General features: G+C 34.9%; 1 pseudogene; it reads right to left on the bottom strand.

Moving 5' to 3' along the window:
* LOC121971674 overlaps positions 1–10,408 on the bottom strand; it is a 56,877-nt pseudogene extending 46,469 nt beyond the window's left edge.
* Positions 10,409–13,479: the final 3,071 nt, after the last annotated feature.

Raw genomic sequence — 13,479 nt, 5'->3', positions numbered from 1 at the left:
TCATTTTTGAATATTCCTGCAAGAAATGTTAGATATTATAGAGGGCTTAATTGGCATGTTAGAAATCATAGGGTTCAAATTGTAAAAGTATCAAAATATGATATTCCTAGAAAATATCTAATTAATCCCGTAGGAGAAAATTTATCTTGGGTTTCAAAATCTATTTTGACTTATTAGATTTTTATTGGAGTTGCCCGAAATTTAATTGCTAGAAACTAATTTGTTTAAACTATTAACATTATTGGCAAAATTATTTTTCCTAAACTTTATATTCGATTTTTTCTGTTTTAACTTTTTATGTGATAAAAAAATATGTTATCTGTTAGCAAAAAAAAAAATCAAAATTTTTCCATAATTTTTTATGATTCTTTTTAACAAAAATCAAATTTTTAAAATAAAATTTTTTCGAGGATTGATTTTTAAAAAATTTGATTTTTCTACATGTAACAATTATATTTTCAATATTCAAAAAAAGCTGTAAGTCGTTTTGACGTAAAACCTATTTCTAAGCATTTAATTTCAAAAATAACTATTTATGTATAAGGATATCTGTTTTGGCTATAAGAAAAATAGTTTTCTTGTAGAATATTTTTTTATGATTAGATTGATTATGTTTGACATTGACAACAAATTTTAGAATTTTTGACCAATTCAAAATATTTTGTAGGCTTCATTTGGAAAATTTAAAGTATAATTCTTAAAAATTAGTTTATTTGCAAAATAATTGTGGTAAAAATACACATACTTGCATCACATATGTATAACCCTTAGAAAATTTTTCAAATTTTTCTCTCCCACTTTTTATTTTTTTCATATTTTTTGATGTGATCAAAGGGGAAGAGTAGTGTTAAATTAGAGGGAGGACTTAATTGCAAAATATTTATGTTATAATTGTATAATTATTTTCTATATACAATTTCTTGTTTGTTTATCCTAAGTTTAACTCGGGTTGATGCACATCAAAAAGGAAGAGATTATAAGTACCCTGGATTAGTTTTGAAATTGATCAATGAGTTAAGTTAAGTCCTGTGAGTTTGATATTTTGTGTCTAAGTGTGTAGAAAGTTAGGAACACAAGAAGTCGAGCGAAAAATACAGCGAACAAGAAGGATGGCACGGGAAGGGAGCTGATGAGCTCGATGCATCCGAGAGACGAGAAGATGCAGAAGAGTAAATTGGTGAAGCGAGAAGACGCGCGCAGTGCATCTGAAGGACAAGATTCTGGGAGAAAGTCTGCTCAACAAAAGGCTGAAGTTAGATTCGGGTGAGCTCAACTTTAGATGGTCGGACCATCACCCAAGCAAAAGAAGTCAGAAAATGGTCAACTTAAGAGTTGAGTGCCTCCGATTGAACATTGATGACTTGAAGACTTGAGGCGCCTCGAATGCCCGGAGAAGTTGTTCCTACGTGTGGGACTTGAGGAGCCTTTGATGAACCAAAGCACCTCCGAAGAGCTTGAGTCGTTGTCGAAGAGTTAAGTCGTGGAATTCAGCTCAGCAGAATCAAAGCGCCTCCGATGAACCGAGGCGCCTCCAACATGCCAGAACATTTGAACGTTGGTAGCGATAAGGATAAAGTTTATCTGGCTGGAGGCGCCTCCAAGCGTTCGAGGCGCCTCTGAAGTGTCACATCAGCAACCGTCACTTTTGACCAATAGACTATAAATGGAGCCCTAAAGCTAGTTGTGAAGTAACCCACTATGTATTCAATTTTATATTTCATTTAGAGCTTCCAAGTTATAAAGGGCTTCTCCGCCTCCGACTTATGTCGAAGAAGTTTTCTTAGTGCGCTGTCTTGGATTAGCAACCTCCCTAATTGTAAACTAAGTAAACCTGGAGTCCCTACTTTCTTTTATATTATTTTTATCTAACTTATAGTGTGTCCTTGCTATGTAGAAAGCAAGAGAAGTTGTAATTTCAATTTGCAGACTATTGACCCCCCTCTAACCATTCCACCGGAACCAACAAAACTATGTTGCTTGTTATGTCATTCAATGTGATAATCAGGTGTGGCATAGACATTTAGGACTCCCTAATTCTGATGTACTTCGAATCTTGCTTAAAACTGGTTTACTTGGAAATAAAAATTCGAGTTCTTTTAATAATGATTTTGTTGATTATGCCTCTTGCAAATTTGGTAAAAGCAAAAAACTTCCTTTTCCATTGTATAAAAGAAATAAACTTACTGCTCAAGCTGTCAAGCATGCTTTCTTAGAATATGTTGAAATCCCAAAAGGATTTCTTTGCTATGAACCTCATGTCCATCAAACTCATCAATTTGATTTAGTTTTATCGGTTTTACCACATTTTCTTGAGGTTTAAACCTGGTTATGTTTATCATAAGCGCACTCCTGCATCTGATCCTCCTACAAGTCTCACTGAGGTTCTTCTATATCTTCGGCATCTGATCCTATCTCCAATGATCCACCTCCACTTCAAAGAATCTTTAGACCTCATAAACCTCCTTAAAGGTATGATTTTTCAACCCCCGTGGCTATGTCTACTTGTCTTCTATTTCTATTCCCACTACTTATTAACAGGCTATGGAACATGAGTGTTGGCAACTAGAAATGGAAGCAAAAGTTCAAGCACTTGATGAAAACCATACTTGGGACATTATTCCTTATCCTCCAAATGTTAAGCCCATTGGTACTAAGTGGATCTATACAAAGCTCGATTGGTTTTTCTTTAGATAGATACAAATGTTATACTGCAAAACTCAAGTTTCATAAGTCTTTAGATAGATACAAAGCTCGATTGGTTATTCTTGGCAATAAACAAGAATATGGCCTCAACTATGAAGAAATATTTGCACCAGTTGCTAAGATGACCACAATGAGAACCATTCTTATTATTGCATCCTCTAAATCTTGGCCTTTATGATGTAAAAAATGCCTTCTTGAATGGGGATCTTAGGGAAGGGGTTTACATGAAACTTCCACTCGGTATGTCAATGACAGCTTCTAATGAAGTTTGCAAGCTAAGACACTCTTAGTATGGGTTGAAGCAGGCACCTAGAGCCTGGTTTGAGAAGTTTTGCATCACTCTTCTCATCTTCTCTTTCACACAGAGGCAATTGGTTCATCACTTTTCTTTCACAAGACAACCACTGATATGATCTTTCTCTTAGTCTATATTGATGATATTATCATGAACGGTAATGATAATGGGTTGATGACTAAGATTCAAAATATATTGCATAGTACATTTAAAATGAAAGATCTTGGCCATCTCACGTATTTTTTTAGGGAGGCCGGAAGTTCACTCTCGAGATCATGGTTTGTTCTTGAATCAACATAAATATATCCAAGATCTCATTGATCTAGCTGGTTTAAAGGATGCTATTATTGTCAATACGGCAATGGAGGTGAATGTGAAATACCGAAAAGATGAAGGTGAGCTTTTGCTTGTTCCTTTTTTATATAGGCAAATTGTTGGTAGTCTTATCTATCAGACAATCACAAGCCCCGATATCTCATATGTTGTCCATATAGTTAGCAAATTTATGCAATCACCTAGACATCTTGATTTTGTTGCAGTTCGTTCGTCGCATTGTTCAATACTTAATTGGGTCATCTACTCATGGGTTGTTTTTTCCTACAAAATCTACTCTTCATTTGATTGTATATAGTGATGCAGATTGAGCTAGTTGCCTGAATACTAGGAAGTCTACAATAGGTTGGTACATTTTTCTTGGAGATGCGTTGAATTCTTGGAAATATAAGCTGGATTGTCTCTAAATCTTCCACGGAGGCTGAGTATCGAGCCATGTTTGTAGCTTGTTTTAAAATTGTATGGTTATGTGACCTTCTCTCCGAACTTGGATGTCCTCCACCTAATCCTACTCCATTTCATGGTGATAATACTAGTGTCATTCAAATAGCTGCAAATTCAGTATATCATGAACACACAAAGCACATAGAGGTAGACTTCATTACATTAGGGAGGTCTTTACTCGAGGTGTTATCACTCTTCCTCATCTTGCTACTAATCTTCAAATAGCTGATGTCTTTACAAAAGCTCTGAAAAGGCAACAACATATTGATGCTAATAAACTTATTGTGTATCCTTGATTATCTCTCTAAGATTTTCATTATTGTTGTATATATCCATTGTAATTATTGTTGTATTTCTTCCTATATTAGACTCTCGGATTAAGGGATTTGATAAGCTGTAATTATGGTTGTATCTCTTCCTATATTAGACCCTAGGATTAAGGGATTTGATCATTCTTGATGTTTATATATTGTAATCCTCTTGCTGAATTGGAAGAGAAAAACATTTTCAGAAATTCTCATTTATAATTCTCAAGTTAGCTTCATTTTCAGACAATTGGTTGACAAGAATGCAAATGAATTTTACAATAAAAAAGTGAGAAATCCCTGGACAAGCTTAGCTCCAATATTTGAAAACTTCATCTACCCCACTGTACCTATGTCAGACACTGACACTTGGACGACACTCTGAATGGAGACCAGATGCCCCTGTTATTCTATATAAAAATATTTAAAAGCAGCTGTGTTTGATGTTTATATCCATGCTTATGTCGAATGCTCGTGCAGTAAAACTCTAAAGTTAGTTTCATTTACTGCAGGATTTGATACTTTTAGATAATTTATAAAGATACCAACACTAACTGACTAAATTGAAATGGCATATCCTAACCCAAGTTAAGGCAATAGGAAAACATTCTGAGATCTTGATGCACAAAGAGATGTATAATACATCAGCATATATTTGATGGTCAGAATGGCATCATAATTGCATGGCTCCTTTGCAATGTGCATGGCCAGCATTCAAGACACAAAGTTGCATTGCAAACCTCATGCTAGTGGGAGATTTTTCCAGAAAAAATTTTGAAATTAGCACTAGGAGAAAATTGACTATGAAGAAGATGCTTAACACGAGCTAATCAATCACTTATGACTTAACAATCAAAAGAATTTCTAAAAACAAAAAAGGAATGTAGTTTAAAAGGTGCATAATTGAAGTATAATTGAAGTGTATTACTTGCACCATCATATTAAGTTGTTACTTGTTGTGATGACTACTATAAATTATTAGCTGGCATAAATTACAATTTGCATAACAAAGAATTACCTTGCCAACAGGATAAGCTATTGGGTAGCAGATGATCATTAATATGCGCACTAGCCAGACCAAGTTTGCTCCCACTGCCAACCCGTATCTGGTGCATATGGCTTGAGGAATAACCTGGATTAAATACAACATGATAAGTTCTAAACAGAGAACAACCAACCTATAATCAATCAAGAGTAACACATGATTACCTCACCAAAAGCCAGCACAAAGGTCACAGATAACACAATAGCAACATATGGATTGAATATCCTGTCCAGGTAGAGAGGAAGAGCCTGCAGCAAATGAGTCAGTAATTGTAGTATCATTTTAAAGAATCAAGTAAGTGAAATGCTAAACTACAAAATTATAGAATATGTTAGAAAGATAATTTGCAGACATGTATTGGTGGATCACCCCTTCCTTTTCTTCAAACTTAGTAACAATTAATCATCATGAAATTAATTTAATGACTGGAGCCATTACATAAAATGCATGAAATTCTGATTGTCAACTTTCATGAGCATAAAGGACAATATCTCCACCGTGGTGAATCTAGTAGTAAACTTAGTGGAAGTGTCAAATTGTTGAAGAGAAGTCCTTGGCGTGACAATTCTAGAGCTAATTTTTTATGGTAATCTTCAGGAGACTAAGGTTCCTGAAAGTTAAAATATGATTATTATTGGAAAAAAAAAATTCTGACAAAGGTGCAGTGGTATATCTTTGCACACCACTTCAAGAGTTAGCAATTCAAGCCAAGCCTAAAACCAAAATATAACATATTTATAAGTGCTTGATTGCTGCTTAAGGTTGTATCACTATTTTAAGTCCTTATAAATACCTTGTTGCTTTAAAAAGAGATAAAGACAACAAATTATCAAAAAGAATCCAAAAAATATAATGTGTCAGCTGAAACATCAAAATACATGATGAGAATAATCAGCTTACAAGCTAATTCTTAAATCGGGATATAAGTGATGGCAATGATCTACAAACTTCTGAAGATAAAATCCTTGCTATTGAAAATCATAAAGACACCTTTCTGTCAGGATCCAACATAAGTGCTACAGTTGTTTGCAGGTACTTAATGCAATAAGAATTTCTGACTTTCATACCATAATAACTGCAGCTAAGGCACTTAAGAAATTTGAGGAATTTAGAACAAATTCATTATTTGGACAGAAAAAAAGTTAAATGCACACCTCCATAGCAGCAGCATTACACAAAAGCAAAGTTACAAGAAGCTGATGTTGCTTTTGAACAACAGGCAGAATGGTAGCTGCAATGAAAGTGCAAAAGAAAATCACAAGATACAGATAATAAGAATAAATTCAGTACTTCAACACAAATTTTGGTAATTATGAGAGTAAAATATAACTTCTATCAACATATGATCTGCTATAATGTTCAATTGTGCATCGTAAGCAACAAAAACAACAATCAAGTTTTTATCCCATTAAATGGAGTCGACTATATGGATCCTCCTATGTCATTGGGTTATCCCCTATTATATCCTCATATATATTTAAATGAATCTTATTCTATTTTATCATTGCTAACCAAGCCTTCTTTAGCCTTCCTCTTGCTCGATTAATGTATATATTTGTCATGGTCTCATATCACCTAACTAGAGCATTTATTGATCATCTAAGTAAATACTCTATCATCTTAAACACGTATCTCGAAGTTTTTCCTCAATAGGTACAACTAATTTTTTCTCTAATGTTCTCATTTTTTATCCTATCCATTCTCATACATCCGCACATTCACCTTAACATTCTCATCTTTGTAACTCTCATCTTCTACTCGTGTGCTCGCTTCATAGCCCAACATTCAGCTTCATATAACATAACAGGTCTAATTGTCGTTTTGTAAAACTTCTTTTTAAATTTTAGAGACATCTTCCGATCACAAACAACACTTGGTACCCTCCTTTACTTGAACCATTGTATTTGTTTCATATGTAAAACATCTCTATCATCCCCTCCATCCTTTTGCAAAAATGATTTTTGATACTTGAAGCTTTTGGTTACAAGTAACTCGTCATCTCCTATCTTAACAATTGTCTTACTACGTCAACTACTAAACTTAAATTTTATATATTTTATAAACATTATACTAAACCTAAAATCTTTTATTGTGTTTCCTGCCAAGTTTTGAGCTTAGCATTTACTCCTATCAAAATAATGTCTTATGCAAACAACATGTACTATGATAACTTGTCTTGAATACATCCAATGAGTTCTGGTCTAAGATTGAGGACGTGTGAACCATCGGTGTCTTCAAGGTTGAAGGGTTCGACTAATATGGCGGTGGATGAGCTCTATGAATCTCTACAAAACTCGACAAGAGTTAGAATGGAGGTCAAGGTAGAACCTGGCTCAGCCACTCCTAAGGACTCTGTCATAAGCTTTTTCTAGGTGAACATCATGTGTAAGTCTTGCTTTATTTCCCAATACTTTTCAATAACTTGTTTAAGAAAATGTATAGCTTCTATCGTTAACCTTTCAACCATAAATCCAAATTGATTTTCGATCACCTTGATTTCCTTCCTTAATCTTTGTTCTATCACTCTTTTCTAAAATTTTATAATATGGCTCATTAACTTAATGCCCCTATAATTCGTATAATTTTTATGTCTCTTTTATTTTTATACAAGGGACCGAGTACTTACCCTTCACTAATCAAGAATTTTCTTCATTTTTAATATCAAGTTGAATAAATTCGTAAGTCATTCAATACTCTGCTTCCCTAAGCACTTTCATACCTCTATTGGAATATCATATGTTCCAACTGCTTTTTCCATTTTTCATCTCTTTTAAAGTTTTTTCTACTTCTAAAATATAAGTTCATTGATAAAAATTTAAATTTATATACTACCTACTTAAATTTTCTAAGTTAAGTTAGTCGCCTAAACTTTCATTTAAAAGTTGAAGAAAATGTAATTTCCATAACTTCTTTATTTCTTCATCCTTCACTAGTACAATATTGCTTTCATTGTTAATGCATTTTATTTGGTAAGATCCTTTGTTTTTCTATCTCTTTAGTTATTTTATAAATCTTTTTTTCCTTTATTTTGTATCAAGTTGTCGATATAAACATTCGAAAGCTTCATTTTTTTTTACTTCACTCACTGTTTTCTTGTCCGCTTTTGGCTACTACAGACTTTTTTAGCTTTTCTTCGTTCTTATAAGTCTATACATTGTCCATGTTTCCGTTACTTTCTCCTCTACTTCCTCATTCCACCACTAAGATTCTTTATTTGGTGGTGCTCATCCTCTTGACTCACTGAATACGCTCTTGACCACCGATTTTAAATTTGATGTCATCTTATCACATGGCATATTTGAGTCGTTATGTATTTCTCCTAATATTAGTGTCCTACCCTCTCTTTGAAGATATTTTACTTCTTATCCTTTAACTTTCACTACTTGATGATAGGAGTCATGCACGTTTTCTTTCTACTGACACTATAGGTGCATATCGAATATCACTAACCTATGTTGGATGGTAAGTTTTCTTTCAATCTTTACAAATTTTTCATGTTATCGTAAAATCCAATATAGTGTTCCTTCTTCATTTCTTATTCTAAAACGATAACCCACGTACACCCTATCATATTCCTCATTTCTTACGCTTACATGCCAACCTTCTAGTAAAATCATCTCGTTTATCAAAAAAATTTGTACTACCTCATTTAAGTGTTCCTGAAACCTAGGTTTAGCGTCTTCATCTAATGCTACTTGATGTGCATATATGTTAATTACATTAATTTTTTTTTTTTGGCTACAACTATCTTGAGACTTATAATCATATCTCTTTTCCTAACTACTCCTACTACTTCATCCCTTAATGAACGATTTACAACAATACATATTCCATTTCTTGCTTTACTCTTTCCTATGTACCATAACTTACCTAAGTATGCTATTATCTTTGTCATCTCTTCTACCCATTTTATCTCTTATAAATATAAAATATTAATTTTTATCCTAATCATCGTATCTACTATCTCAATTGTTTTGCGGTGAGAGTTTTTACATTCCATGTTCTAAATTTAAGACAATTGATATTCCTATAATATATGCTCTTATCCAACCTAAGGTGAGAGAACTGTTGTATATTTAACACTACATCCAAGCTCTCACGGAGATGTAGCAATCCTTGCCAAGACATTGCAATCAAACCTTACAACGTGTTCCTTTTGAGGAACAATCTAGCATTATTGCAATAGTTTGATGAATGTATACATAACATTTACCTATGTTTTAGGTTGGTTGGCAACCTAAAGCAAGCCTCTTTCTTTATCTGGGCTTGGGATTGGCCATGGCAAGATTTATTCGTCATAGGCGGAGTTTCAATCGTACAAAGTGAGCATGCCAAATTAACCTAATTGTCCTACCTCTTAATCTTTTATTTTTCTTTCTAAGAAGCTCAAAACAACATAATAGGAAGTGGAAGTAAACTTCAATCCTCCTATCTGATGAACGAGATCAGGTAGAGTGGATAAGCTAGGAGCAACTCCAAAGCATATGAAGACTTCTTTGAGGTGGAGATAGTTCAATAAGGATCATAAGATAATAAAGCTTTGTTCATAAATCTTCAACTTGAATGTCAACTACAAGGACGATCATATTATTAAACATAACATCATTAACTGCAATCTAATCAGTTCAAGTGACATTTGAAAGATTTCATACTGTTTTAAGTACACTTAGCAACTCATCTAGTAGGCAATCCGCTTCCCATTTCGTTCAAAATCAAAACGCCTTGCGATATAAATTGTTGGTATAGAAATACAAAAGTTGAGTGAAAAAATCAATCAAATAACAGTAAGACTCTCTTGTTATCCTATAAAAGGGAATAAAACTTCTCTAAACACATCGAAAGGCCTACCTGCTTGCTTCTTCTCGACAGGAGTCCCGCTGCGATGCAGGATCTCCAGCTCGACGAGTCCGAGCGACATCAACCCCAGAGTAAGTCCGGACATGATCCCCGCAAATAGAACGAGAAAGCACGAGATCCCGGCGTATGCATACCACGCAAACGATCCGAAGGGGATGTCTTCCCCCTTAAGCAGCACAGCCCCATCATTCCCCGCCGGCGTGGCTATCGCCGTAAGCATCCTCGCTACCACCGCCGCATTAATCCCATGCATCGTCGCCTTGCCTCGCGATCCCACTCTACTTTCGCTCGCCGATCCCCGGAGCAGCCTGCGACGAGGGTCAGCGACGAGGGCTCAGCGATGAGGCAACAAGAACTGGGCGTCGCCAAACACGGATCGGGAAGGAAGACCGGAGACTTTTCTGAACGGAAAGACACCACGACCACGACGAGACACCAATCAGGCTTTTTTATATCAATAGACAAAATAAAGCCGCGTTAATAAAAATAACTGCAGGCACCTAATCAAAAGGCGACTTTTTAAGCGTGCGTGTCTTCCGCGCGACAGCGATTATCGGAGACCAGTAAGGCGTTTCGCGAGTCTCCGAAATTTGAACGGTGAGATGGGAGAAGCCTTGCGGTTGAACGGATGAGATAAATTCTAGCGTCGATGTGCCGTTAAATTGAAGGTTTATAAGAAATATTTTTATATTAGAAAGATCTGCCGGCTCATTGATTTGAATATTCGGGCCCTTTATCGAAATGCATTCTGTAATAATATAATTTTTAGGAATATTTCAATAAAAATTCCGTTAGTTTTATAAAAGATAAAAAAAAGTCTGTTTGACACGTGTTTTTATTAATTCTTATCGATTAATTAAAAAGGTTAAAAGTGAAGTTCGCGCCGTCAATTTAGATTGGTTCGGTCATATTGGCTCATCCTAATTTAATAATTTTAATAAATTAGATTAAAATTTTATTAATTTAAATCTGTCACGAGCTGATCCAGTTAGGTTCGGAACTCGTATAGATCTATCTATAATAAATTTAAGTTGATCAGCGAGTTGTGAGGCATATGTAAATTAAAATTTATATTAATTTATTTTTTTATATAAATTTAAAATAAAAATAATATTTTTTATTCAACATTAATATTTATTTGTATTCATTTATATTTAAAATATTTATTTTTTTATATATTTTATTAATGAAATTTTTTAAAATAAAACGTCAAAGATATATAAATACTTTTTTAAAAAATAATTTTTTAATGCGTCTATAGGTTGACTCACTTAACTCATAATTCATTTTAGATTGAGTTGAATTAAAAAAATTTTAATGCACTAAGATAACGGATCTATTCGTTCCTCCCTATCACATGCTCGGTTGGTTATGGATTTATCCGTCTGATTAGGGATTAACCCGTTTGACACCTTTCATGCAAAAGCTAATTTTTATTTTTTTCAGAAAAATAAAAATGGACTCCTTCCTGTTAACGAAAATCACAGGACTCCTTAACTATCCTCATTAAAGTTCCTTTAATTTCAAATCAAATAGCTACAATAAATGATGAAAAATTAAAAAGATTGCTCCGGTGTCAGAGTATTTAATTTTTTTAGACATATAAAGATTTATTTTTGATCAATTTTAAAATTAATGGATAATTTTTTTTAATAGATGAGTGATATAAGAATATTGGAATAATGAGCTGTCTATTATGAGTATTTTTTTTATCTATGTTGATAGTTTATAAAAAAATTTATTAGATTGGACTGATCATACCAAAATTAATCATCATAAGTTAGATATTTATTGTCAACTAAAAAAAATTATTGAAAATAATTAAAATTTAGTGGATCGAGAAAGCACTAGAATAAGTGATTAGCATGTTTTGCTAACTCTCGTTCTTCAAAAACTCATTTAAAAATAGTAGCGAGCATAAAGCAAGCATACAAAAATAGTTTTGTTTTTACTTGATTCACAGTCCAACTACTGCTAGTTCAAAATTTACGATCATTGATCACTTACAATAGACAATTCCCTATCAGTCTTTTTCTCACAATGAGAAAAAGACTCATCCTTACAAAAGTTGAGGGATGGTAACACATTTATCGTCCCCTTTCAAAATCAAGTATGGAAGATAATAAGTAAAATACAGCTTTTACTAACAATTAAAAATTAAGTATGGTTGTTGGATCGGCATTTCGGTGTCATAATAGTGTTTACACTTGGAATGAGTAGATAATGATTCTTTGAAGTTGTTGTTCTAAGGATCTTTTATAAGGTACTCTGGTCGCTTAGATCTACTTAAGATGCCTAATATGGTGCATAAATAAGGGTCTGACAATGCCAAATAGTCAATAGTCAAGAAGACGTGACAATCAACAGTTAAGGGGGAGCTCCACCCTCCGTATAATTCCCAGTCGATCATAGACAATTCGGATCCTCAAGGTAAGCCACGGGCTAGGATTTTAACTAGTTTCTGACCGGCTACCTACTGCTCAGGTTATCCAAGCTCAATCTCTACAAATGGCCTTGGCACACATGCCAAGCAATCCCCGACCGGCTCTGCCTCAGTCAGGTCATGCAAGCTTATACCTCGGTCACAGTCTCAAATGATTCCTGGCTGGTTCCGCACAGCTCATTCTCTTCTTCTCGATCGAGCATAGTCCCTTGATAGCCCGTGGTCGACTGCATACAGGTCAAGGCATCAAGGCTCAGTCCTTGCACCACATACGAGCAATCATCTCAAGCTGTCTATGGATGAACCTGGGTAGAACGGATAACACTAAACGACAACAGTGTCAAAGAATCGTAACCTCCTATCAGCGAATGACTACAGTGAGTTAGGGAATATTACAGTGTTCTGTCATACACTAGGAGTGGAACCTTCCTCCTACCAATAGGAGACGGCCTGACATCCTCCCTCACCCGACATGCCCTGACACCCGACATTCTCTGACAACGTGCAGACTCAAAAGGCAAGCAAAATCATATAAAAAAAAAGGTCCTCTTCATTAGTTAGGTATGCGCACATCCGTACGCATCTTCAGCAGTTCCTTTTTCTTCTTTCCTTCCTTCGTACACTGCTTTGTCGACAAAATGACCTAACTTGTGAGTCGGACACCGACGTCAGGGACCCATTCCCTGATTTTTTGTCTCTAACGCTCCGTATGCTTACTTGGATGTGTGCAGGACCCAAGTACCACTGGTTCCGTTATCACAAGTCTCTGGTTCCACGTGGGGGTCCAAGTTTCCAACGCACATATATAGGGTGTGTCAAAGTTGTCGCTCCGTCAACACTGACACCACCTTCGCCGGCCTTCGTCTGACTCAGCTTCCGGGCAGGATTAATTTGGCGTCGTCTGTGAGAAACTTTTCCACCTGTTCTAGAACGTGAAGATGGAGGACACCGGTAAGACCAATGTAACCATGACAGTAGGAGAATACAAGTTGTTAAAAGAAACCAAGAGACGAGCAACTCTAAAAGGTAGACTGCAGATTCACAGCCCCAGAAG

The sequence above is a fragment of the Zingiber officinale genome, chromosome 4A (genome assembly GCF_018446385.1).
Source record: "Zingiber officinale cultivar Zhangliang chromosome 4A, Zo_v1.1, whole genome shotgun sequence".
In the NCBI taxonomy this organism is placed as follows: Eukaryota; Viridiplantae; Streptophyta; class Magnoliopsida; order Zingiberales; family Zingiberaceae; genus Zingiber; species Zingiber officinale.
The sequence above is the reverse complement of the archived record's forward strand: the minus strand, read 5'-3'. Positions and strand labels throughout refer to the sequence as shown.